The sequence below is a fragment of the Hyla sarda genome, chromosome 2 (assembly GCF_029499605.1).
Source record: "Hyla sarda isolate aHylSar1 chromosome 2, aHylSar1.hap1, whole genome shotgun sequence".
Lineage (NCBI taxonomy): Eukaryota > Metazoa > Chordata > Amphibia > Anura > Hylidae > Hyla > Hyla sarda.
In genome coordinates this window covers 156,505,117-156,531,764 of record NC_079190.1, presented here as the reverse complement: position 1 = coordinate 156,531,764, position 26,648 = coordinate 156,505,117, and the positions used below count along the sequence as shown (strand labels likewise).

The 26,648-nt window shown below is 45.4% G+C and overlaps 1 long non-coding RNA gene across 1 annotated transcript; it reads right to left on the bottom strand.

Moving 5' to 3' along the window:
- Window positions 1-8,228: 8,228 nt before the first annotated feature.
- On the bottom strand, window positions 8,229-23,894 carry LOC130355458 (uncharacterized). The gene is made up of 3 exons (XR_008888535.1): window positions 23,806-23,894; window positions 9,619-9,843; window positions 8,229-9,538 (listed from the first exon to the last, which is right to left on the bottom strand). It is a non-coding gene; the product is annotated as an uncharacterized LOC130355458 (long non-coding RNA).
- Window positions 23,895-26,648: the final 2,754 nt, after the last annotated feature.

The following is a 26,648-nucleotide window of genomic DNA, read 5'->3' as shown; positions in this document are numbered from 1 at the left end:
ATTTTTGTTTTTATTAGTTTCTTATGTTAGCACTGTATAAAAAAAAAAATGTGTTTGAATAGTTGCTGGTTGACTCATACTATAATTTCATAAAGGATGACAACAGTGTAGCAAAACGTATCCCCTAAGTACAGGGGATAATTTTCAGATCGCGGGTTGTCTGACCATTGGCGCCCACTGTGATTTCCGGTAAGGTTCCCTGTCTGGATATAGAGTGGTTGTCCACCACCTCACCAAGAGGCGGCGGATGCCCCCTCCATAAAGCCCTATTGCAGATCCATAGATTACCAAAGGCAGTGCTCCGCCTCTGCCATAGTGTTGTATTGAGGTGGCACCGCTTCGTGAGGTGGTGTACAACAGCTCTATGGCAAGCCAGGCGGGGAACCTTACCGGAGATCGCAGGGGGCACCAGCGGTCAGACCACCCGCGATCTGAAAATTATCCCCTGTACTTAGCTGAGGGGATATGTTTTGCTACAGTGGACTACTCCATTAATCCCCCCAAAAATATACACTGCTCAAACAAATAAAGGGAGCACTAAGATAACACATACTAGATCTGAATAAATGAACTAATTGTATGAAATACTTTTGTCTTCACATAGTTGAATGTGCTGACAACAAAATCACACAAAAATGATCAATGGAAATCAAATTTATCAACCTATGGAGGTCTGGATATGGAGTCACACTTAAAATCAAAGTGGAAAACCACACTACAGGCTGATCCAACTTTGATGTAATGTCCTTAAAACAAGTCAAAATTAGGCTCAGTAGTGTGTGGGTTGCCTCCCCGTGCCGTATTACCTCCCTACAATGCCTGGGCATCCTCCTGATGAGGTGGTGGATGGTCTCCTAAGGGATGTCCTCCCAGACCTGGACTAATGCATTCGCCAACTCCTGGACAGTCTGTGGTGCAACGTGGCGTTGGTGGATGGAGCGAGACATGATGTCCCAGATGTGCTCAATCGGATTCAGGTCTGGGGAATGGGCAGGCCAGTCCATAGCATCAATGCCTTCCTCTTGCAGGAAATGTCTTGCATTAGAAGGAACCCAGGGCCAACCGCACCAGCATATGGTCTCACAAGGGGTCTCATCTCGGTACCTAATGGCAGTCAGGCTACCTCTGGCAAGCACATGGAAATGCCACCCCACACCATTACTGACCCACCGCCAAAACGATCATGCTGGAGCATGGGGCAGGCAGCCGAACGTTCCCCACGCAGTCTCCAGACTCTTTCACCTCTGTCATATGTGCTCAGTGTGAACCTGCTTTCATGTGTGAAGAGCACAGGGCGCCAGTGGTGAATTTGCCATTCTTGGTGTTCTCTAGGCAAATGCCAAACATCCTGCACAGTGTTGGGCTGTAAGCACAACCCCCACCTGTGGACGTCGGCACCTCATACCACTCTCATGGAGTCTGTTTCTGACCGTTTGAGTGGACACATGCACATTTGTGGCCTGCTGGAGGTCATTTTGCAGGGCTCTGGCAGTGCTCCTACTGCTCCTCCTTGCACAAAGGCAGAGGTAGCGGTCCTGCTGCTGGGTTGATGCCTGTTTAGGAACACCCCAGGGGCAAGTGCCAAAAATGTACTAACCTTTTTTCTTCTTCTCATTTTAGGTAAATGAATGCTATGTCATTCGGTGGATTGCGACTATAAACAGTGTTTTTTAAAATGTCAATAAAAGGATTAACGAGGGCTGTGGGGGAGTTTTTTTTTATTTATAAAAAGTGTTGTGTTTTTTATAATTGAATTTTCAGGCTTAGTAGTGGAAGCCGTCTTGTAGACAAAATCCATTACTAAGCTGGGACTTAGCGTTAGCCCCAAAATCAGAAAAGGCTAAACCCCAATTACCCCAGTACCCACTGCCACAGGGGTGCCGGGAAGAGCAGGTACCAACAGGCTTGGAGTATCAAAAATTGCACTCCTGGGCCTAGGCAGTAACAGGTTGGCGTTATTTAGGCTAGTAAATGCAGGCTGTTGCTGCTTGATTGATATCTGGCTGATCTTGAAAAAATGGAGGGAGCCACACACGTTTTTTTAAATTTATTTATTAAAAAAAAAAAAAAAAAACATGGGGTTTCCCCTATTTTCAGTATCACCCAGATGCCAACCAAGCAGCAACAGCCTGACATTACCAGGGTGGGCGAGGACCATTGTTACCAGCCCTCCCCAGCCTAAATAACACCAGCCTGTTACCAGCTAGGCCCAGGAGCCCCATTTTTGACGCTCCTGGCCTGTTGGTACCGACTCTTCTCAGCACCCCTGTGACGGTGGGTACTGGGGTAATTGGAGGTTAACACTAGCTGTTTTTGGGGATAATGCTAAGCCCCAGCTTAGTAATGGATTCCGTCTATAAGACTGCTTCCACTACTAAGCCTGAAAATTCAATTATAAAAACACGAAATATTGAAAAAAAAATTTATAAAAAAAAAACATTCCCCCACAGTCCTCGTTAACCATTTTATTGAAATAAAAAAAATGCTGGTCATCATCGCAGTCCACCGAATGTGATGTAGCTGAGGGATGGCACTTGCACATCCCCCGGCTGTGGGAATTTTAGGACTACTACTCCCATCATGGACAGACTCCATCCATGATGGGAGTTATAGTCCAGGGGCTGAGGTGCAGATTGCAGTAGGTCATTCTGCTGAGACGCCCTGCGATCCACATTTCATGGGTTAACAAGCCAGTGGCACATACGGCTCCACTGCTCTCTCTGCCGGCTCCAGACGGGGACTACTGTATACACTGTCATAATCCCCACCGCCGGGAGACCAGAGCTCTGATTGGTGAATAGCTTTTCACCAATCAGAGCTCCCATCTCCCGGCGGGGTGGATTATGAATTATGACAGCTTTATACAGGAGCCTTGAGTCGGCGAGGAGCACAATGTAGCCGCATATTGTGCCACCGGCTTGTTATCTTAATAAATGCGGATCGCAGTGGATCTCAGCAGAATGATCTGCTGCAATCTGCACCTCAGCCCCTGGACTATAACTCCCATCATGGACAGAGTCCGTCCATGATAGGAGTAGTAGTCCTAAAATTCCCACAGCCGGGGGATGTGCACATGCCAATGCCAGTGCTGCAGTATTACAACTACTCCCATCATGGGACAGACTGTCCATGATGGGAGTTATAGTCCAGGGGCTGATCACACTGGCTCATTCTCCAGAGACCCGCTGTGATCTGCATTTATTAACTGTAAAAGCCAGCAGCACATGCGGCTACAGTGCGCTCACCGCCGGCTCCTGTATACGCTGTCACATTTCATAATCCCCACCACCGGGAGCTCTGATTGATGAATAGCTATTCACCAATCAGAGCTCCTGTCTCCCGACGGCGGGGATTATGAATTATGACAGCTGTATACAGGAGCCGGCGGGGAGATGAGGGAAGCCGCATGTGCCACCGGCTTTTACACTTAATAAATACGAATCGCAGCGGGTCTCTGGAGAATGACCTGCTGCGATCTGCCCCTCAGCTCCTGGACTATAACTCCCATCATGGGTAGAGTCTGTGTGTGCCGTCTCTCAGCGTTGCGGTACTACAACTACTGGATCTGGATAGGTTGGGGGTTTGGGCTGAGAAATGGCAGATGAGGTTCAACACTGATAAATGTAAGGTAATGCACATGGGGAGGAAAAATCTGAGACGGGGTTATATATTAAATGGAAGCACACTTGGGACGACTGACGTGGAAAAGGACTTAGGGGTCTTAGTTAATAGTAAACTTAGCTGTAGTGACCAGTGTCCGGCAGCTGCTGCCAAGGCAAATAAAATTACAGGGTGCATCAATAGGGGCATAGATGCCCACAACAAGGAAATAATTCTACCACTGTACAAATCACTAGTCAGACCACACATAGAATACTGTGTATAGTACTGGGCACCAGTGTACAAGAAAAAATATAGTGAAGCTGGAGAGGGTTCAAAGACGGGCAACCAGAGTAATACAGGGAATGGGAGGACTACAGTACCCAGAAAGATTATCAGAATTAGGGTTATTTAGTTTAGAAAAAAGAAGGCTTAGGGGAGACCTAATAACTGTGTATAAATATATCAGGGGGCCGTACAGAGATCTCTCCCATGATCTATTTATACCAAGGACTGTATCTATAACAAGGGGGCATCCTCTACGTTTAGAGGAAAGAAGGGTTCTACACCACCACAGATGGGGGTTCTTTACTGTAAGAGCAGTGAGACTGTGGAATTCTCTCCTGGAGGAGGTGGTCATGGTGAACTCTGTAAAAGAGTTCAAAATGGGTCTGGATGCTTTTTTGGAGAATAATAACATCGCTGCTTATGTATACTAGATATTTAGGGACAGAAGGTTGATTTAGAGATTTATTCTGACTGCCATATTGGAGTCGGGAAGGAATTTTTACCTCTAGTATGAGGGTTTTTTGCCTTCCCCTGGATCAACTCAGTAGGGACTCATTAGGGATATAGGTAGAACTAGATGGACTCTGGTCTTTTTTCAACCTTACGAACTATGTTACTATGTATTTGGGCAAAAAAATGCACATGATAAAATTCATTCCATAATACACCAAAAAAAAATAGAGTACTTGCTTTTTGTTCTATCAAAAAGACTCACAAAAAAACGCAATGAAAGTCACTGTGCAAATTTTTGCGCAAAAAAATACACGAGAAAAAGGGGTAAACACAATGATAAATCTCCCCCATAGAGAGTACAAGTTGGCCAATTATTGTGGTAGTGTGTCAACACCGGTACTTTCATGGTGTTACAAACACGTGTATTGGTCAATGATGTGATTTTGGGATTGCATTAGGTATTGATATATGTGTTTATTTTAATGTAATTTTATTTCTAAAATTAAATGGTGAGTTGATGTAATGTTAAGTCGGTGGATGTTGTTTAGTAGTTGGTTTTAGTGCAAGGCTATAATAAGTGTACACAGAAATCCTAGACAAGTTGAAAAATTAGTAAATATATATAGAAACTTTTTACTGAATCAGGTCCATACCAGGAACATAAAGTGCAATAACAGTAGTGCAATATTATTTAGCAAAATATTTAAACTTGTTACATAAGTAACAACATAAATATAAAACAGTTATACATATCTTACTCTGGAATGGTTAGATTTATCAAAAAACAAGATCAGAATTGTAATCTTAAAAGATTATGTGTATTAATAAATATCAGAGTGATAGAGAGTGACAGTGAGAGAGAAAGATAAAGAGAATGAGAAAGATAAAAGAGACAGAGAGAGAGGGCAAGAGAGAAAGCGAAAGATAGAGAGGGTGAGAGAGAGGGCGAGAGAGAGAGAGTGAGACAGAGAGAGGGCGAGAGAGAGAGGGCGATAGGAAGAGAACGAAATAGAGAGACATATAGAGAGAGTGAAAGAAAGAGAGAGATGAAAATTGGAAAGACATAGAATGACAGTGAATGAAAGAACAACATTAAGAAGATCAACCCAGACCGTCATGTGTCGCCGAGACGATTTTGCACGGTATTTAGTGTCTTGTGTCTTGACAGGATTGTATTTTCGCAACTCTTTTGGACTTTGTAATTTTTTTTGTTAAATTCACTTTTGATAGTAAACTGCTGATGTATTTTGCATGTTTGCTTGCAGGATATGGGAGGGAGTAGATTGTACACCCCAGTGTCAAAGTCACACTGGGGCGTACAATCTGCCACCTCCCCCTACCTGCTAGCAAGTAGTGTTGAGCGGCATGGGCCATATTCGAATTTGCGAATATTCGCGAATATATGGACGAATATTCGTCATATATTCGCGAATATTCGCGGTTTATTTTCGCATATGCAAATATTCGCGTATGTGAAAATTAACATATGTGAAAATTTGCATATACAAAAACATGTACAAGCAAAAATTCACATATGCGAAAATTAGCATATTCAAATTTTCGCATACGCGAAAATTCGCACACCAGTCTCACACAGTAGTGTTAGAGCCTTCTTTACACCACACAAGCTGGAAGCAGAGAGGGATGATCACTGTTATGTGTACTGTGGTGGGAAAAAAAAAACCGAATATTCGTAATTACGAATATATAGTGCTACTCTTGCGAATATTCGCGAATTTGCGAATATGCGATATTCGCGAATTAAATTCGTATTGCGAATATTCGCGAGCAACACTACTAGCAAGGTGCTTATGTATATATTGTTGGTGGTACACATTGCTTGCAGGATATGGGGAGGGGGTAGATTGTACACCCCAGTGTCAAAGTCACACGTGGGGTGTACAATCTGCCACCTCCCCCTACCTGCAAGCAAGGTGCTTATGTATACAGTCATGGCCGTAAATGTTGGCACCCCTGAAATTGTTCAATAAAATTAAGTATTTCTTACAGAAAAGGATTGCAGTAACATGTTTTGCTATGCACATGTTTATTCCCTTTCTGTGAATTGGAACTAAACCAAATATAGGGAGGAAAAAAAGAAAATTGTACATACTGTCACTCCAAAAATGGTCTGGACAAAATGATTGGCACCCTTAACTTAATATTTGGTTGCACACCCTTTGTAAAAAATAACTGGAATCAGTTGCTTCCTATAACCATCAATAAGCTTCTTACACCTCTCAGTCAGAATGTTGGACCACTCTTCCTTTGAAAACTGTCCAGGTCTCAACAGCAATTTTAAGATCTCTTCACAGGTGTTCAATGGGATTTAGATCAGGACTCATTGATGGCCACTTCAGAACTCTCCAGCGCTTTGTTGCCAGCCATTTCTGGGTGCTTTTTGATGTATGTTTGGGGTCATTGTCCTGCTGGAAGACCCAAAATCACGGACGCAAACCCAGCTTTCTGACACTGGGCTCTACAGTGCAACCCAAAATCCATTGGTAATCCTCAGATTTCATGATGCCTTGCACACATTCAAGGCACCCAGTGCCAGAGGCAGCAAAACAACCCAAAAACATAATTGAACCTCCATCATATTTCACTGTAGGTACTGGGTTCTTTTCTTTGTAGGACTCATTCTGTTTTTGGTAAACAGTAGAATGATGTGCTGTACCAAAAAGCTCTATCTTGGTCTCATCTGTCCACAAGATGTTTTCCCAGAAGGATTTTGGCTTACTCAAGGTCATTTTGGCAAAATGTAGTCTTGCTTTTTTTTTTATGTCTCTGTGCCAGCAGTGGGGTCCTCCTGGTTCTCCTGCCATAGTGTTTCATTTAAATGTCGACGGATAGTTTGCGTTGACACTGATGCTCCCTGAGCCTGCAGGATATCTATGGAACTTGTTTGGGGCTGCTTATCCACCATCCGGACTATCCTGCGTTGACAACTTTCATCAATTTTTCTCTTCCATCCACGCCCAGGGAGATTAGCTACAGTGCCATGGGTTGCAAACTTCTTGATAATGTTGCGCACTGTGGACAAAGGCAAATCTAGATCTCTGGAGATGGACTTGTAATCCTCAGATTGTTGATATTTTTCCACAATTTTGGTTCTCAAGTCCTCAGACAGTTCTCTTCTCCTCTTTCTGTTGTCCATGCTTAGTGTGGCACACAATGCAAAGACTAAGTGAACTTCTCTCCTTTTTTATCTGCTTTCAGGTGTGATTTTTATATTGCCCACACCTATTACTTGCCTTAGGTGAGTGTAAAGGAGAATCACATGCTTGAAACATTCCAATCATTTTGTCCAGCCCATTTTTGGAGTTTGCTGTGACATTATGTCCAATTTGCTTTTTCCCCCTCCTTTTTTGGTTTAGTTCACACAAAGGGAATACACATGTGTATAGCAAAACATGTTACTGCCATCCTTTTCTGTGAGAAATACTTAATTTTCTTGAAAAATTTGAGGGGTGCCAACATTTAAGGCCATGACTGTATATTGTTGGTGGTACACTTTGCTTGTAGGATATGGGAGGGGGTAGATTGTACACACCAGTGTCATAGTCACACTGGGGTGTACAATCTGCCACCTCCCCTATCCTGCTAGCAAAGTTTTTCTTCTGTTATTATATTCCCCCATGTTGTGTAATATTTGTTTTCAGGATAGTAGCATGGTACCTTCTATCCCCCACATCAGTGTGAATAAAACACTGTGTGTGTCAAAGGTACCTCTAGTATCCTGAAGGCAAACCATAGTGGGTGTAGATAGCTATACAAAGTCATTATATCAAGTGAAAAAAACTTGTTTAATTAAGAGTTGAATTTTCTTTTCTTTTCTTTTTTTTAAATAAAAATAATTTAACTATTTCAATTTTTTTAATTTTTTTTTTGGTAAAGGGCTTTTTCTCTATTAATCTGTAAAGGTGAGCTGGTGGGGGGCTTGGGAAGGGTCTTGGGAGCTGGGGTCCTCCGGGGGCTGCAAGGAGTCTATTCTTCTTTCTGAATGGAATCTGGGAATAGAGGTATCCAGGGAGTAGGAATGTAATTGGGAGAAATAAATTTGTCGGAAAGGTGTTGAATGGGTGGGAATATTAGGGGGCAGAGGGACACTGGGAGATGTGAAGGAAGGGGTGGAATGGGCAGAAGTTTCTCCCTAGGACAGCATTTGGACCATACTACTTGTAGGGGTGGATAACTGGCCCAAATGCTGGGAATGTCCCAGGGAGTGGGGCAGGGTGTGGTACATGGACTGGGGATAATGGGGAGGGGAAAGTTCACGGCCGTGTGAATGGGAAGTGGAAAGGAAAGGGTAACGGCCATAGGAAGGGGAACGGGAGTGGTGACTGGAGCGTTGACGGGAATAAGGTGGGGAGCGGTGACGGGAATAGTGTGGAGAACAGGTGCGGTGACTGTAATGGTGACAGGAAGGGGAACGGGAACGGTGACGGGAACGGATAGTACTTTGGGCAGGGGACATGGACAAGGAAGGGGAGTGGAGAAGGGGGGTGGTGGGAGGGGGGCAGCAGAGTCTAGACAGAAGCTCAAATGGCTCCTTGTGGAACTGACACTGCTTATCAAGGGGCAGTTTCTCCATCATGGGAGCTTGGTTCTGGAGATAGAGTAGAAAGTCTGAAGAGGGACCAGTTGACGGCCCTGCCCCCGCCTGCCGTAACTGGCAAAGCTCCTCCCTCAAGGCTTCCACTCTATCATCCAATCTAATAAAGCTCTCCTTTGTGAGCTTTATGAGATCTTCAAGGATCCCATGCCGTCTCCTACCAGTCCTCAGCGGCCGGACCAAATCTCCAAAGGATGTTTCGATCCTCTGGCAACTTGGTCGGGATGATGAGGAAGCTGGTAGGGGAGAAGGCTCTTGCCCTTGATCAGCAGTGTCGGGGGCTGGGGAAGGGAGGGTGGTGCAACAGCGAGGGTCTGCTTTTGTGTCCTCACACTGCAGTGTGTTCTGAAAGAGAATAAAAAATTAATTAGTTTATTTACAAAAAATATTTTAAAAGAATAAATAAATATAATTTGCCATACTTCCGCATGTTATGGCATTTTTGGAGGAACCCAAGGAGTGGCCGGTATATTTATGGGGTTTTGGTGGAGGCACCCGATCCACTTGGCCTCTATTCCTCCTCCCTTAGGTCCTGCATGTGTCGGTCCCTGATGGATACCCAGTAATGTTTTATCTGGTCGCCTAGAAGGAAAAATAAAATTATTTAAAAAAATAAACAAAAAACATAAAACAAAAACATAATTATTATTTTTTTTTTTTACCAATAATGCATCTTTCATTAGGTGACAGGTCCCAGAAATTACACATGGCGCTGTAAATCTCATTCCAAAGAGCCTTGGTGTATTGGCACTTGGCATGGTAGGGGGCGGACGAATCCCACAGGGCAGGACGAGCCTCGACTATAGCTATTAAGAGGTTATCGTTAATGATGACCTATGGCACGTACTGCCCCCTTCAATATTCTCCCAATCGGTCCGAGCGCCACCCTGAAATTAGAAATCTTCTGTTAATAGTTTTGCAAAAACTGTGGTGTATTTAGTTGACTACGCAAGCAATCACATTGGCTCTTTAAAAACAAGCCATAAAATAAAGAATCAATGTCATTACTTGCTCTGGGCAACTGACTTTAAAAGTGCACTTTTAAAACAAGTAATATTAAAGGGGTATTCCAGGAAAAAAAAAATTTATATATCAACTTTAAATTTAAACAGATTTGTAAATTACTTCTATTAAAATTTTTAATCCTTTCAATAATTATCAGCTGCTGAAGTTGAGGTGTTGTTTTCTGTCTGGCAACAGTGTTCTCTGCTGACATCTCTGCTTGTCTCGGAAACTGCACAGAGTAGAAGAGGTTTGCTATGGCGATTTGCTTCTATACTGGGTGGTTCCCGAGACATGTGTCATCAGAGAGCACTTAGACAGAAAAGAACAACTCAACTTCATCAGCTCATAAGTACTCAAAGGATTAAGATTTTTTAATAGAAGTAATTTACAAATCTGTTTAACTTTCTGGAGCCAGTTTATATATATATATATATAAAAGTTTTTTCCTGGATAACCCCTTTAATCTCTTAAGGACCCAGGGCGTATGGATACGCCCTCACACCCTGGGCCTTAAGGACCCAGGGCGTATTCATACGCCCTGGCGTTTTCCAGTCCCTGCCGCGCACCGGGCAGAGATCGGAACTGGATGCCTGCTGAAATCCTTCAGCAGGCATCCAGGGCAAATGCCGAGGGGGGCCATGTAGGGCGCGATCTGCAGCGATACCGGGCTGATCGGGTCTCTGGGACCCGACCGCCCGGTAATTTCGCATGATCCCGGCTGTCACAGACAGCCAGGACCATGCTGGAGTATAGGAGCAAGGTGGCAAGCCGGCCACCTCCTCCGATCCCCTGCGATTCTTTGGTTAGTTAACCGACCAATCGCAGGGGGGGGGGGGCGGTTACTTCCTCCCGTCCTGCCCGGCCCCTGAAAGTCCGGAGAGGACGGGAGGAAGACCGGAGGACGCGGCGGGGGACGGGGGAGTGCTGGGGCCCGGCCCCAGTACTTACCTCGTCCCTGAAGACCCGGATCCCTGCGATGAAGACGGCGGCGGCGACAGGTGAGTTGCTCTTCAGCCGCGGTCTGGCCCTTTACAGCAATGCATGTCGCCGTAAAGCGACATGCATTGCTGTAATGGGACCCTGTAAACTACAACTCCCAGCATGCCCAGGCAGCCCTTGGCGTCTGGGCATGCTGGGAGTTGCAGTTTTGCAACATCTGGAGGTCCACAGTTTGGAGACCACTGTGCCCTTCCAGATGTTGCAAAACTGCACATCCTCAGCATGCCCTTACTGTCCAGGCATGCTGGGAGTTGTAGTTCTGTAACATCTGGCCCTTCAGATGTTGCAAAACTACAACTCCCAGCATGCCTGGACAGTTTTGGCATACTGGGAGTTGTAGTTTTGCAACATCTGGAAGGGCACAGATTGAGAACCATTGTATTAGTGGTCTGCAAACTGCAGTCCTCCAGATGTTGCAAAACTACAACTCCAAGCATACTGGGAGTTGTAGTTCGGCAACATCTGGCTCTAAAGATGTTGCCGAACTACTACTCCCAGCATGCCTGAGAATGTTTGGGAGTTGTGGTTTTGCAACAGCTGGGGGCACACTGGTTGGGAAACATTGTCTGTTTCCTAACTCAGTGTTTCCCAACCCGTGTGCCTCCAGCTGTTGCAAAACTTTAACTACCAGCATGCACTGATAGCCTGTGCATGCTGGGAGTTGTAGTTTTGCAACAGCTGGAGGTCCCCCCCTGTGAATGTACAGGATACATTCACATGGGCAGGGGGCTTACAGTGAGCATCAGGCTGCAAGTTTGCGATGCAGCAAATTTTGCGCGGCAGCTCAAACTCGCAGCGGGAAACTCGCTGTAACCCCCCGCCCATGTGACTGTACCCTAAAAACACTACACTACACTAACCCAAAATAAAATAAAAAACACTACATATACACATACCCCTACACAGCCCCCCTCCCCTCCCCAATAAAAATGAAAAACGTCTGGTACGCCACTGTTTCCAAAATGGAGCCTCCAGCTGTTGCAAAACAACAACTCCCAGTATTGCTGGACAGCCGTTGACTGTCCAAGCATGCTGGGAGTTTTGCAACAGCTGGAGGCACCCTGTTTGGGAATCACTGGCATAGAATACCCCTATGTCCACCCCTATGCAAATCCCTAATTCAGGCCTCAAATGCACATGGCGCTCTCACTTTGGAGCCCTGTCATATTTCAAGGCAACAGTTTAGGGCCACATATGGGGTATCGCCGTACTCGGGAGAAATTGCCTAACAAATTTTGGGGGGCTTTTTCTCCTTTCACCCCTTATGAAAATGTGAAGTTGGGGTCTACACCAGCATGTTAGTGTAAAAAAATAATTTTTTTTACACTAACATGCTGGTGTTGCCCTATACTTTTCATTTTCACAAGAGGTAAAAGGGAAAAAAGCCCCCCAAAATTTGTAATGCAATTTCTCCCGACTATGGAGATACCCCATATGTGGCAAAGTGCTCTGGGGGCGCACAACAAGGCCCAGAAGGGAGAGTGCACCATGTACATTTGAGGTGATTTGCACAGGGGTGGCTGATTGTTACAGCGGTTTTCACAAACGCCAACAAAATAAAACCCCACATGTGACCCCATTTCGGAAACTACACCCCTCACGAAATGTAATGAGGGGTGCAGTGAGAAGTTACACCCCACAGGTGTCTGACAGATCTTTGGAACAGTGGGCTGTGCAAATTAAAAATGTTGTACAGACCACTGTTCCAAAGATCTGACAGACACCAGTGGGGGTAAATGCTCACTGTACCCCTTGTTACGTTCCTCAAGGGGTCTAGTTTCCAAAATGGTATGCCATGTGGGGGTTATTTTGCTGTCCTGGCACCATAGGGGCTTCCTAAATGCGACATGCCCCCCGAGCAAAATTTGCTCTCAAAAAGCCAAATATGACTCCTTCTCTTCTGAGCATTGTAGTTCGCTCGTAGTGCACTTCAGGTCAACTTATGGGGTACCTCCATACTCAGAAGTGATGGGGTTTCAAATTTTGGGGGGTATTTTTTGCTATTAACCCTTGCAAAAATGTGAAATTTGGGGGGAAACACCCATTTTAATGAATTTTTTTTTTTTACGTATGCAAAAGTCGTGAAACCCGTGTGGGGTATTAAGGCTCACTTTATTCCTTGTTACGTTCCTCAAGGGGTCTAGTTTCCAAAATGGTATGCCATGTGGGTATTTTTTGCTGTCCTGGCACCATAGGGGCTTCCTATATGGGACATGCCCCCGAGCAAAATTTGCTCTCAAAAAGCCAAATATGACTCCTTCTCTTCTGAGCATTGTAGTTCGCCCGTAGTGCACTTCAGGTCAACTTATGGGGTACCTCCATACTCAGAAGAGATGGGGTTACAAATTTTGGGGGGTATTTTCTGCTATTAACCCTTGCAAAAATTTGAAATTTGGGGGGAAACACACATTTTAGTGAAATTTTATTTTATTTTTTTACATATGCAAAAGTCGTGAAACACATGTGGGGTATTAAGGCTCACTTAATTCCTTGTTACGTTCCTCAAGGGGTCTTGTTTCCAAAATGGTATGGCATGTGTTTTTTTTTTTTGCTGTTCTGGCACCATAGGGGCTTCCTAAATGCAACATGCCCCCCAAAAACCATTTCAGAAAAACGTACTCTCCAAAATCCCCTTGTCACCCCTTTGGTTCTGAGCCCTCTACTGCGCCCACCGAACACTTTACATAGACATATGAGGTATGTGCTTACTCGAGAGAAATTGGGCTACAAACATAAGTATACATTTTCTCCTTTTACTCCTCGTAAAAATTCAAAAATTGGGTCTACAAGAACATGCAAGTGTAAAAAAATGAAGATTGTGAATTTTCTCCTTCACTTTCCTGCTATTCCTGTGAAACACCTAAAGGGTTAAAGGCTGACCGAATATCATTTTGTATACTTTGGGGGGGTGCAGTTTTTATAATGGGGTCATTTGTGGGGTATTTCCAAGATGAAGACCCTTCAAATCCACTTCAAACCTGAACTGGTCCCTGAAAAATAGTAAGTTTGGAAATGTTGTGAAAAATTGGAAAATTGCTGCTGAACTTTGAAGCCCTCTGGTGTCTTCCAAAAGTAAAAACTTGTCAATTTTATGATGCAAACATAAAGTAGACATATTGTATATGTGAAAAAAAATTTAAATATTTTGAATATCCATTTTCCTTACAGAGAGCTTCAAAGTTAGAAAAATGCAAAATTTTCAAATTTTTCATAAAATTTTCAAATTTTTCACCAAGAAAGGATGCAAGTTACAATTTTTTTTTACCACTATGTTAAAGTAGAATATGTCACGAAAAAACAATCTCGGAATCAGAATGATAACTAAAAGCATTCCAGAGTTATTAATGTTTAAAGTGACAGTGGTCAGATGTTCAAAAAATGGCCGGGTCCTAAGGTGTAAAATGGCTGGGTCCTTAAGAGGTTAAATACTCACACGACCATGTCCCCTGCCACAAACAATGAGGCCTCCTCTTCCCCTTTTTGGCTGAGGCTCGGGACGCTATTTACATTTTTTTTTTATATTTCAAATATGGTATACAACATGTTGAAAAAAAAACTGCAATATAATTGTGCACTACATACTGGTTCAGGCTCTTTGGAAGGCCTATTCTGGGAGTCCTGGGGGGCCGACACATGCGGGACACACTCCTCCTCGGATTCCTCATTAGAGATGACGCGAATTGTTCGCCGTCGAACTTCGCTTGTTCGCATTCGCCTCGCCGGGCGAACATATGTGAAGCTCGATCCGTCCCCTATTCATTAACATTGTGGTAAACTTTGACCCTGTGCGTCACAGTCAGCAGACACATTACAGCCAATAACTAGCAGACCCTCCCTTCCAGACCCTCCTACCTACTGCACGGACACCATTTTACTTTCATTCGGCATGCTGTAGGCTTAGAGAGAGGAGGGAAAATGAAGCTGCTCTTGCTGTAATAGGGAAAGTGATAGCTAGGTGGTTCATTCAGGGTCCACTACACTCCTAAACCACTAATATAACATCTTCTTTAAGGACAGCACCCAAAAAAGCCCTTTTTAGGGCTCAAATATCAGTCCATGTGTCTTACAACAGCTGGAGGCACCCTGGTTGGGAGGGAACCACAGGTTAAAAGGGGTACTCCGGTTGAAAACTTGATTTCTTTCAAGCAGCTACAGTATTAGAAGGGCTTAAAGATCAGTCCGTGTGTTTTGCAACAGCTGGAGGCACCCTGGTTGGCTAACCACTGTTTAAAAGGGGTACATAGGGGATAATTGTATTATAAGTGATAGCCAGCATGGGTTTACTAAGGATAGAAATTGTCAAACCAATCTAATTTGCTTTTATGAAGAGGTGAGTAGAAGCCTTGACAGAGGAATGGCTGTGGATATAGTGTTTCTGGATTTTGCTAAAGCATTTGATACTGTCCCTCATAGACGTCTGACAGGTAAGTTAAGGTCTTTGGGTTTGGAAATTTTAGTTTGTAACTGGATTGAACACTGGCTCATGGATCGTACCCAGAGAGTGGTGGTCAATGATTCGTACTCTGATTGGTCCCCGGTTATTAGTGGTGTACCCCAAGGTTCTGTACTGGGCCCGCTGTTGTTTAATTTATTTATTAATGATATAGAGGATGGTATTAACAGCTCTGTTTCTATCTTTGCAGATGACACCAAGCTTTGTAGCACGGTACAGTCTATAGAGGATGTGCATAAGTTACAAGATGACTTGGATAGACTAAGTGTCTGGGCATCCACTTGGCAAATGAGGTTCAATGTGGATAAATGTAAAGTTATGCATCTGGGTACTAATAACCTGCATGCGTCGTATGTCTTAGGGGGGATTAAACTGGCAGAGTCACTGGTAGAGAAGGATCTGGGTGTACTTGTAGATCACAGACTACAGAATAGCATGCAATGTCAGGCTGCTGCTTCCAAAGCCGGCAGGATATTGTCATGTATCAAAAGAGGCATGGACTCAAGGGACAGGGACATAATACTCCCCCTTTATAAATCATTGGTACGGCCTTACCTGGAATATGCTGTTCAGTTTTGGGCACCTGTCCATAAAAGGGACACTGCGGAGTTGGAAAGGGTGCAGAGACGCGCGACTAAACTAATATGGGGAATGGAACATCTTAGCTATGAGGAGCGATTAAAGGAGTTACAATTGTTTAGTCTTGAGAAGAGACGTTTAAGGGGGGATATGATAAACGTATATAAGTATATTAATGGCCCATACAAAAAATATGGAGAAAAACTGTTCCAGGTTAAACCCCCCCAAAGGACGAGGGGGCACTCCCTCCGTCTGGAGAAGAAAAAGTTTAGTCTCAAGGGGCGACACGCCTTCTTTACCATGAGAACTGTGAACTTATGGAACAGTCTCCCTCAGAAACTGGTCACAGCAGGAACAATTAACAGCTTTAAAACAGGATTAGATACATTCCTGGAACAAAATAAGATTAATGCTTATGAAGAAATATAAAATCTCATCCCTTCCCCAATATCGCGCCACACCCCTACCCCTTAATTCCCTGGTTGAACTTGATGGACATATGTCTTTTTTCGACCGTACTAACTATGTAACTATGTAACTATGTAACTATGTAACTATGTACTCCGCTAACAAACTTTTTCAGTCCAGCAACTACAGTATTAAAGGAGTACTCCTATGGAAAACTTTTTTTTAAAATCAACTGGTGTCAGAAAATTAAACAGATTTGTAAACCACTTCTATTAAAAGATCTTAATCCTTCCAGTACTTTTTAGGGGCTGTATACTAAAGAGAAATCCAAAAAAGAAATGCATTTCCTTTGATGTCATGACCACAGTGCTCTCTGCTGGCCTCTGCTGTCCATTTTAGGAACTGTCCAGGAGAAAATCCCCATAGCAAACATATGCTGCTCTGGACAGTTCCTACAATGGACAGCAGAGGTCAGCAGAGAGCACTGTGGTCATGACATCAGAGGAAATGCATTTCTTTTTTGGATTTCTCTTTAGTATACAGCTCCTAAAATGTACTGGAAGGATTAAGATTTTTTTACAGAAGTGATTTACAAATCTGTTTAACTTTCTGACACCAGTTGATTAAAAAAAAAAAAAAAAGTTTTACACGGGAGATCCCCTTTAAAAGGGCTCAAACATCAGTCCGTGTGTTTTGCAACAGCTGGAGGCACCCTGGTTGGCTAACCACTGTTTAAAAGGGGTACTACGCTGGCAAACTTTTTTTCAGTCCAGCAACTACAGTATTAAAAGGGCTCAAACATCAGTCCGTGTGTTTTGCAACAGCTGGAGGCACCCTGGTTGGGTAACCACTGTTTAAAAGGGGTACTCCGCTGGCAAACTTTTTTTCTTTCCAGCAACTAGTGCAAATCATCTTTGGGGTGACCTTAGTGTAAATTTAAAAAAAAAAAATACCTTTTTTGGCTGTAAAATAAAATCAGTCACTTCACTTCACACTTGGGAGTCTTTTGGCCTTCAGGGCTCATTGCCACACTAGTGCAAATCATCTTTGGGGTGACTTTAGTGTAAATTTGAAAAATAAAATACAATATTGACTGTAATAGATTGAATAGCAGTTAGTTGTCTGCAAGCGTGTGTGTCAGGCCTACAGCGTCTACTCTGCCAATTTCTGTCAGTGCACAGTGGCACTCATATCTGTTGTCACAGTAGCTTGCACGCATAGTACCACTAATTGAAAAAAAAATGACAGGCAGAGGCAGGCCACCCTACAGGGGCCGTCGTGGTCATGGTCCTGGGATTCCCTTTGGCCCTAGAATAATGGCCAGTGTTCAGCGGCCACATACCCTGAACCCGCAAAGTTCTGAGGACATAGTTGACTGGCTAACACAGGACACCCAATCTTCTACAGCTTCCGCTCGTAACCTTGACGCACCATCCTTCTCCTCTAGCTTAGCTTCGGGCACCTCTCAAGTTACCACTCGCCCGCCTGCTGCCACCACCAACACTAGCACCACAGCAGCTTTACTTGATCCGTCAGAGGAGTTATTTACACATCAGTCTGAAGACATGAGTGATGCGCAAACATTATTGCCAGAGGATGTAGATAACAGGGATATGTCTCAGTCAGGCAGCATTACACACATGGACGTATAGTGTGATGATGATGATGATGTTGTACCCGCTGCTGCTTCCTTTCTTGAGTTGTCAGATACCGGTGAAGTGGTTGATGATGACGATTCGTCCGTGGATGCCACGTGGGTGCCCGCTAGAAGAGAAGAAGAAGAGGGGGAAAGTTCAGATGGGGAGACAGAGAGGAGGAGGAGATGAGTTGGAAGCAGGGGGAGGTCGTCACAAGGAGCTAGTGGCACAGTCAGACAGCATGCATCGGCACCCGGGGTCAGCCAGACGGGACGCCAACCACTAGAATGCAGTCATTCAGCTCAGCAGTGTGGCATTTTTTTGTGTGTCTGCCTCTGACAACAGCGAGGCCTTTTGCAACCTGCGCCAAAAGAAACTGAGTCGTGGGAAGTCCAACACCCACCTAGGTACAACTGCTTTGCGAAGGCACTTGATGTCACATCACAAACGCCAATGGGATCAACACATGAGTACAAGCAGCACACAAACTCAAAGCCGCCATCCTCCTCCTGGTCCAGCATCTTCATCCAAGTAAACCACTGCTGCCCTCCTTGCCCCCTCTCAACCATCCGCCTCTCCGTCTCTCGCCTTGAACAGTTCCTGCTCATCTGCCCACAGTCAGGTGTCTGTCAAGGAGATGTTTGAGCGCAGGAAGCCAATGTCCCAAAGTCATCCCCTAGCCCGGCGTCTGACAGCTGGCTTGTGTGAACTGCTAACCCGCCAGCTTTTACCATACAAGCTGGTGGAGTCTGAGGCCTTTATAAAAAATTTAGCTATTGGGACACCGCAGTGGAAGGTACCCGGCCAAAATTTCTTTAAACAAAAGGCAATCCCCAACCTGTACTCCATTGTGCAAAAGGAAATAATGGCATGTCTGGCACACAGTGTTGGGGCAAAGGTCCATCTGACCACTGATACCTGGTCTGCAAAGCATGGTCAGGGCAGGTATATCACCTACACTGCGCAATGGGTAAACCTGGTGACGGCTGCCAAGCATGGAATGCGTGGCTCTGCAGAGGAGTTGGTGACACCGCCACGACTTGCAGGCAGGCCTGCTGCCACCTCCTCTACTCCTCCTACTCCATCCTCCTCCAAAACCTCCTCGGCTGAGTCCTCTTCCACTACTGTGTTTTGCTCCACATCACCGGCACCCCCCAGCTCCCCAGGTGCTATTCCACATCCCAGATACGGCAGTGTCACGCCATCTTGGGGTTGACTTGCCTGAAAGCGGAGAGTCACACCGCACCAGCACTCCTGTCGGCCCTGAACCCACAGGTGGATCAGTGGCTGACTCCGCACCAACTGGAGATCGGCAAAGTGGTTTGTGACAACGGAACAAATTTGTTGGCGGCATTGAGGTTGGGCAAGTTGACACATGTGCCGTGCATGGCACATGTGTGTAATCTGATTGTACAACGCTTTGTGCATAAGTACCCAGGCTTACAGGATGTCCTGAAGCAGGCCAGGAAGGTGTGTGACCATTTCAGGTGTTCCTACACAGCCATGGTGCACTTTTTAGACATCCAGCGGCAAAACAACATGCCAGTGAGGCGTTTGATTTGCGACATCCCGACACGTTGGAATTCAACACTCCTAATGTTCGACCGCCTGTTCCAACAAGAAAAAGCCGTTAACGAATATTTGTATGACCGGGGTGCTAGGACATCATCTGCGGAGCTGGGAATTTTTTTGCCACGTTACTGGACGCTCATGCGTAATGCCTGTAGGCTCATGCGTCCTTTTGAGGAGGTGACAAACCTAGTCAGTCACACCGAAGGCACCATCAGTGACATCATACCATTTGTTTTCTTCCTGGCAGTAGATGAGCGTGAAGAGGAAGAGTTGTGGTCACCATCACCACCAGAAACAGCCTTATCAGCTTTGCTTGCTGGACCTGCGGCAACGCTGGAAGGGGATTGTGAGGAAGAGGAGTCAGAGGAGGAATGTGGCTTTGAAGAGGAGGAGGAAGACCAACCGCAACAAGCATCCCAGGGTGCTCCTTGTCACCTATCTGGTTCCCGTGGTGTTGTACGTGGCTGGGGGGAAGAAGATTATACCTTCCCTGACATCACTGAGGACGAGGAATGGGACATGGGTAGCTCGGCATCCAACCTTGTGCAAATGGGGTCTTTCATGCTGTCGTGCCTGTTGAGGGACCCTCGTATAAAAAGGCTGAAGGAGAACGACCTGTACTGGGTATCCACGCTACTAGACCCCGGTATAAACATAAAGTGCCTGACATGTTACCGCATTACTGCAAGGCGGAAAGGATTCAGCAGGTCAAAAATAAATTAAGAAGTATGCTGCACACAGCGTATAAGGGTCATGTCACAGCACAACGGGAATCTAACCGGGGAAGAGGTGAAAGTAATCCTCCTCCTCCCACGAACATGCCGGCAAGGACAGGATGCTGTACAGACATGCTGTTGATAGAGGACATGCAGAGCTTTTTAAAGGGGTAGTCCAGTGGTGAAAAACTTATCCCCTATCTTAAGGATAGGGGATAAGTTTGAGATCGCGGGGGGTCCGACCGCTGGGGCCCCCTGCGATCTCTCTGTACGGGGCCCCGGCTCTCCGCCGAGATAGCGGGTGTCGACCCCCGCACGAGGCGGCGGCCGACACGCCCCCTCAATACATCTCTATGGCAGAGCCGGAGATTGCCGAAGGCAGCGCTTCGGCTCTGCCATAGAGTTGTATTGAGGGGGCGTGTCGGCCGCCGCCTCGTGCGGAGGTCGACACGCCCCCTTCCCGCGGGCTGTCGGGGCTCCGTACAGGAGATCGCAGGGGGCCCCAGTGGTCGGACCCCCCGCGATCTGCAACTTATCCCCTATCCTTAGGATAGGGGATAAGTTGCTCACCACTGAATCACCACTGGACTACTCCTTTAAGTCCTACGCATCGCCATAGCCCTTCGGGGTCCAACATCAGAGAATGACTTGACCGACAGGTAGCAGACTACCTGGCCTTAACCGCAGATATCGACACTCTGAGGAGCGATGAACCCCTTGACTACTGGGTGTGCCGGCTTGACCTGTGGCCTGAGCTATCCCAATTTGCGCTCGAACTTCTGGCCTGTCCTGCTTCAAGTGTCCTGTCAGAAAGGACCTTCAGTGCAGCAGGAGGTATTGTCACTGAGAAGACAAGTCGCCTAGGTCAAAAAAGTCTAGATTACCTCACCTTTATTAAGATGAATGAGGGATGGATCCCGAAGGGACTGACACTGGGTGATACATTTGACTGAACAAGGCCTGATCAGATGAGCTGCCTTGGGCTAAAAATGGTCCACACGCTGCTGTATTTGAACTCTGAATGCTGGATGACTTGCGTGACTTATCCGCCACCAACTAGGGTTCAAGCCGCAATGTTTTAGGGCACTTTCTGCCTGGTGAAACAAACAGAAACTTTTCTGGCCACTGCTACAGCAGCGGCTGCGACAATACCAAATTTTCCAGCCAGGTGTACATGTCTAATTTTTATGGCCTCTGGTGCTGCACTTTCTCTGGTGCTGCAATTTTTCTGGCCGCTGCTTTCATCTTTATTTGATGAAAATTTTTATTTTGAAAAGGATTTCTTTGTGTGTTTCTCCGTCCTGCATTATAGAGTCTTCTGGACTTTCTGATAATTTAAACTTGAATTTTCCAGAGTACTAACCATTACACCAGGGAACGCTTGTTGCGTGTGATTTTTTAAGTTACATTTTCAAAAAAAAAACATAAATAAATACAGAGAGGGATAAACTCTGCTTCTTTATTTCATTAAACATTTTAGTTAGAAAATAATTTCTTATGGTGGTCGCCCGTCCTGCCTAATATGGGGGAATCTATGTGCTGCCTAAAGGGGGGCTCTAACTATGTGCTGCCTAACATGGGGGAATCTATGTGCTGCCTAAAGGGGGGATCTAACTATGGGCTGCCTAACATGGGGGAATCTATGTGCTGCCTAAAGGGGGATCTAACTAGGTGATGCGTAAAGGGGGGATCTAACTATGTGCTGCCTAAAGGGGGCTATATGTGCTGCCTAAAGGGAGGCTCTACCTATGTGCTGCCTAATATGGGGGGGGATCTATGTGCTGCCTAAAGGGGGGCTCTAACTATGTGCTGCCTAACATGGGGGCTCTATGTGCTGCCTAAAGGGAGGCTCTAACTATGTGCTGCCTAAAGGGGGCTCTAACCATGTGCTGCCTAATATGGGGGCTCTAACTATGTGCTGCCTAACATGGGGGAATCTATGTGCTGCCTAAAGGGGGGGGGTCTAACTATGTGCTGCCTAACATGGGAAATCTATGTGCTGCCTAAAGGGGGATCTAACTATGTGCTGCCTAAAGGGGGCTCTATGTGCTGCCTAAAGGGAGGCTCTACCTATGTGCTGCCTAATATGGCAGGGGGGTCTATGTGCTGCCTAAAGGGGGGCTCTATGTGCTGCCTAAAGGGGGGCTCTAACTATGTGCTGCCTAACATGGGGGCTCTATGTGCTGCCTAAAGGGAGGCTCTAACTATGTGCTGCCTAAAGGGGGGCTCTAACTATGTGCTGCCTAATATGGGGGAATCTATGTGCTGCCTAAAGGGGGGATCTAACTATGTGATGCCTAAAGGGGGGCTCTATGTGCTGCCTAAAGGGGGGCTCTAACTATGTGCTGCCTAACATGGGGGCTCTATGTGCTGCCTAAAGGGAGGCTCTAACTATGTGCTGCCTAAAGGGGGGCTCTAACCATGTGCTGCCTAATATGGGGGCTCTAACTATGTGCTGCCTAACATGGGGGAATCTATGTGCTGCCTAAAGGGGGGGATCTAACTATGTGCTGCCTAACATGGGGAATCTATGTGCTGCCTAAAGGGGGATCTAACTATGTGCTGCCTAAAGGGAGGCTCTACCTATGTGCTGCCTAATATGGCAGGGGGGTCTATGTGCTGCCTAAAGGGGGGCTCTATGTGCTGCCTAAAGGGGGGCTCTAACTATGTGCTGCCTAACATGGGGGCTCTATGTGCTGCCTAAAGGGAGGCTCTAACTATGTGCTGCCTAAAGGGGGGCTCTAACTATGTGCTGCCTAATATGGGGGAATCTATGTGCTGCCTAAATGGGGGATCTAACTATGTGATGCCTAAAGTGGGGCTCTATGTGCTGCCTAAAGGGGGCTAAAGCACGTTATTCCAAACAATTTAGGAATGTAAGGTGATTTATGCCCTTTATGGATTAAAACCAGACTCTGCATCAACTATGTCATTTTCCATGGGAGTTTTGCCATGGATGCCCCTCCAGCATGTCACAGTCCAGGTGTTAGTCCCCTTGAAACAACTTTTCTATCACTATTGTGGCCAGAAAGAGTCCCTGTGGGTTTTAAAATTCGCCTGCCCATTGAAGTCAATGGCGGTTCGCCCGGTTCGTGAACTTTTGCGGAAGTTTGCGTTCGCCAACCGAAAATTTGATGTTCGCGACATCACTATTCCACATGTAAGGCTAGGATTCCACTTGGTTCTTTTTTTCTGTCAGTTTTTGGAATACTGCCACTGCAGTTTTTGAGCCAAAGTCAGAAGTGGATCCATAAGGGAGGAGAAGTATAAGTCCTTCCTTTATATGTCTTATTCCTTTTGAATACACTTCTGGCTTTGGCTCAAAAACTGCAGCGGCAGTTTTCCAAAAACTGCCAGAAAAAAAACCAAGTGGAATCCTAGCCTAAGGATGGGATATATTCCGACTGTCAAAGGAAAAAAAATATTTAAATTATAGAAAACTTAATTTTATAATTATTTAAAAAAAAAAAAAAAACTCACACTTGGGCTTCTGGATCCGGATGTATGTTCTGATTCCTCATCTGAGGGAGTAGAGGGTTCCTGAACCACCACATGCTAGAGGGTTCCTGAACCACTTCTGCAAAAAATAAACAATTCTTTTAATAAATCATTGACATTTCTAAAAATTCAAAACAGTTGAAAATTTGAAAAATCCCCTTTTTTGATTTGTGGTGATGTGGAGGATTTTTTTTTTTTTTTTTTGGTGTTGTGGAAGAATACTGTGTGTCTAGAATTTTTTTTATAAATAATTAAATTATTGATAAAATGGCAAAAGAAAAAAAAAAAAAAAGAGTGGTATAACACATTCAAAAATTATCCTGTGCACTTCAATACCAATTATCCTAATGATATTAAATCTATATAAAATATGGAAACATAAATAATATTATCCTAAAAAAATTCAAATACTCACACTGGGGCTTGGAGAATCAATAGAAATAAATCCAGGGTCATCATTGCTTGATGATTCCATTGGTGGTAGCTTCTGAAAAATACAAATTAAAAAGAAAAAATTTCAGAAATAATAACAATTAAAGAATGTAAAAATAATAACAAATAATTCCAAATTATGATAACTCACCTTTTTTGGTGCCTTCTTGGGCTCTTTAGTTGATTTTTCTAATATTTTTGGCATTATGTCTATGATAAAAAAAAAATATTCCCCTTTTATTATAAAAAAAAAAAATTAAAAGCTAGAATTGCGATACAAAAGCCAAAGCATTCATGCTCCCATACAAACTGCATGAAAAAATGCATGTGTCCTGCAAAAATGCAAGCACATGTCGGACAGAAAAATGTCGCAGAGTGGCACCACACGGTCCAAAATGATCATGTACACTTCCCTACCAAAAGCATTCATACACCCATACAAACTGCGGGCAAAGCACACAGCAAAAAAAAAAAAAAAAAAAAAGCGGCAAAGCACATGTTCCCAAATACACTGAAAAACATACTGCATAGCAGCCATCAATGTGGCGGACGGTGGCGGATGGAGCTCTAGGATGTGCTGCCTCCTGCTGTATAGTCCCAGAAGAAAAGGGGTGTGTGACAGGGGGTGTGAGCACTACATCATGTGACTTCAGGGGAGTGAAGGCTTTACTGTAAAAATAACGAACGTTAAAATAACGACATTAACGGGTGTATTTGCTACCGTCCATCAGCCTTAGACTTCAATGTTAAAAATAACAGCCATTAATTTACCTGTTTCTTGTGACGGAAGAAAAAATTAGTGCATGTGCCCAGGGCCAGATTAAGACTGCCTGGAAGTTCGTAGTGTGGACGAGCCCTAAATCCCCCAGACCCCTCTGCCCCCCAGACCCCTAAGTCCTCCTCCAGACTCCTGGTCCCTGAGACCTCTAAGGCTAAGTTTCCCCCTTTATTTATTTGCAAAAACACAGAAAAACTGCTGCTGCTTTTTCCTGTGTTATGGTAATTTTTGGGCATTTTTTTTCTTGTGCTTTTGCCTTCTCTGGAAACTTAGCCTTAGTCCCCCTCTGGTTCTTAAAGGGGTACTCCACCCCTAGACATCTTATACCCTATCCAAAGGATAGGGGATAAGATGTCTAGGGGTGCAGTACCCCTTTAAGTCCCCCCCTTCAACACTCCTGGTTCTTCTCCACTATTCCACTTTTCTGCACCCACTACCCCCCCCCCTCAGTCCCCTTCACACTCCTCTGCCCCCTTTACCAAACCCACACTTACCTTACATGCCCCCCCCCCAAACAACCTCACTTCAGCCCCCCATGCCCTCCTGGTCCTTCTCCACTAAACTTTTCTTCACCAAACCCACCCACAGTTCCCCCACATTAGGTTGTAGTTCCCCCACAGTAGGTTTCAGTTCCCCGCATTAGGTTGTAGTCCCCCCAAATTACATTGCCAGTGTCCCCCACAGACATATACAGTGTGTGGCTGGAGGCTGGATGTCTGTTTACTGCCCCACTTCAGTGCTCCGACCACCGCTCCTCTGGTCCGGGGTCATGATCTACTGCTATGGCCTAGGGGCCATAGCAGTAGGTCCCGGGACTGGAGGAGCGGTGGTCGGAGCACTGAAGATGATGTGTAGGTAACTTACTCCTCGCTGCTCCGCTCCTATGGGTGCACGCACGGGACGTGAGTGGTGTCCCTGCGTGCGCTACCTCCCGGCGGCCCCTGCGTTTTTAAAGTTATTGCGGGCCACAGATTTGAGGGGGGAGGGGGAATTACAGTATTTATCTGTGTATAACATGCACTCGCATATAACACGTACCCTCATTTTCACAGGAAAATTTGAGAGGAAAAAATAAATGTAAAATAAATGACTATAGCTCTGAACTAAATGCCTCATCATCCCCCCAACTTTGATTCCCCTTAATCCTCAGTTTGCCCCCCCTTCCTCCCCCTTTTATCAGCCCCTGTGCCATATTTAACCCCCCCGCCTCCTTTCCCGTGTTTTCCCCTGCTCATCATTCCCCCCCCTGCTCATCATCCCCCCTGCTCATCATTACTCCCCCCCTGCTCATCATTACTCCGCCCTTGCTCATCATTACTCCCCCCTGCTCATCATTACTCCCCCCCTGCTCATCATTACTCCTCCCCCTGCTCATCATTACTCCCCCCCTGCTCATTACTCCCCCCCTGCTCAGCTCATCACTCCCCCCTGCTCATCACTCCCCCCCTGCTCATCACTCCCCCCCCCTGCTCATCACTCCCCCCTGCTCATCACTCCCCCTGCTCATCATTACCCCCCTGCTCATCATTACCCCCCTTGCTCATCATTACCCCCCATGCTCATCATTACCCCCCTGCCCATCATTGCCCCCCCCTGCCCATCATTGCCCCCCTGC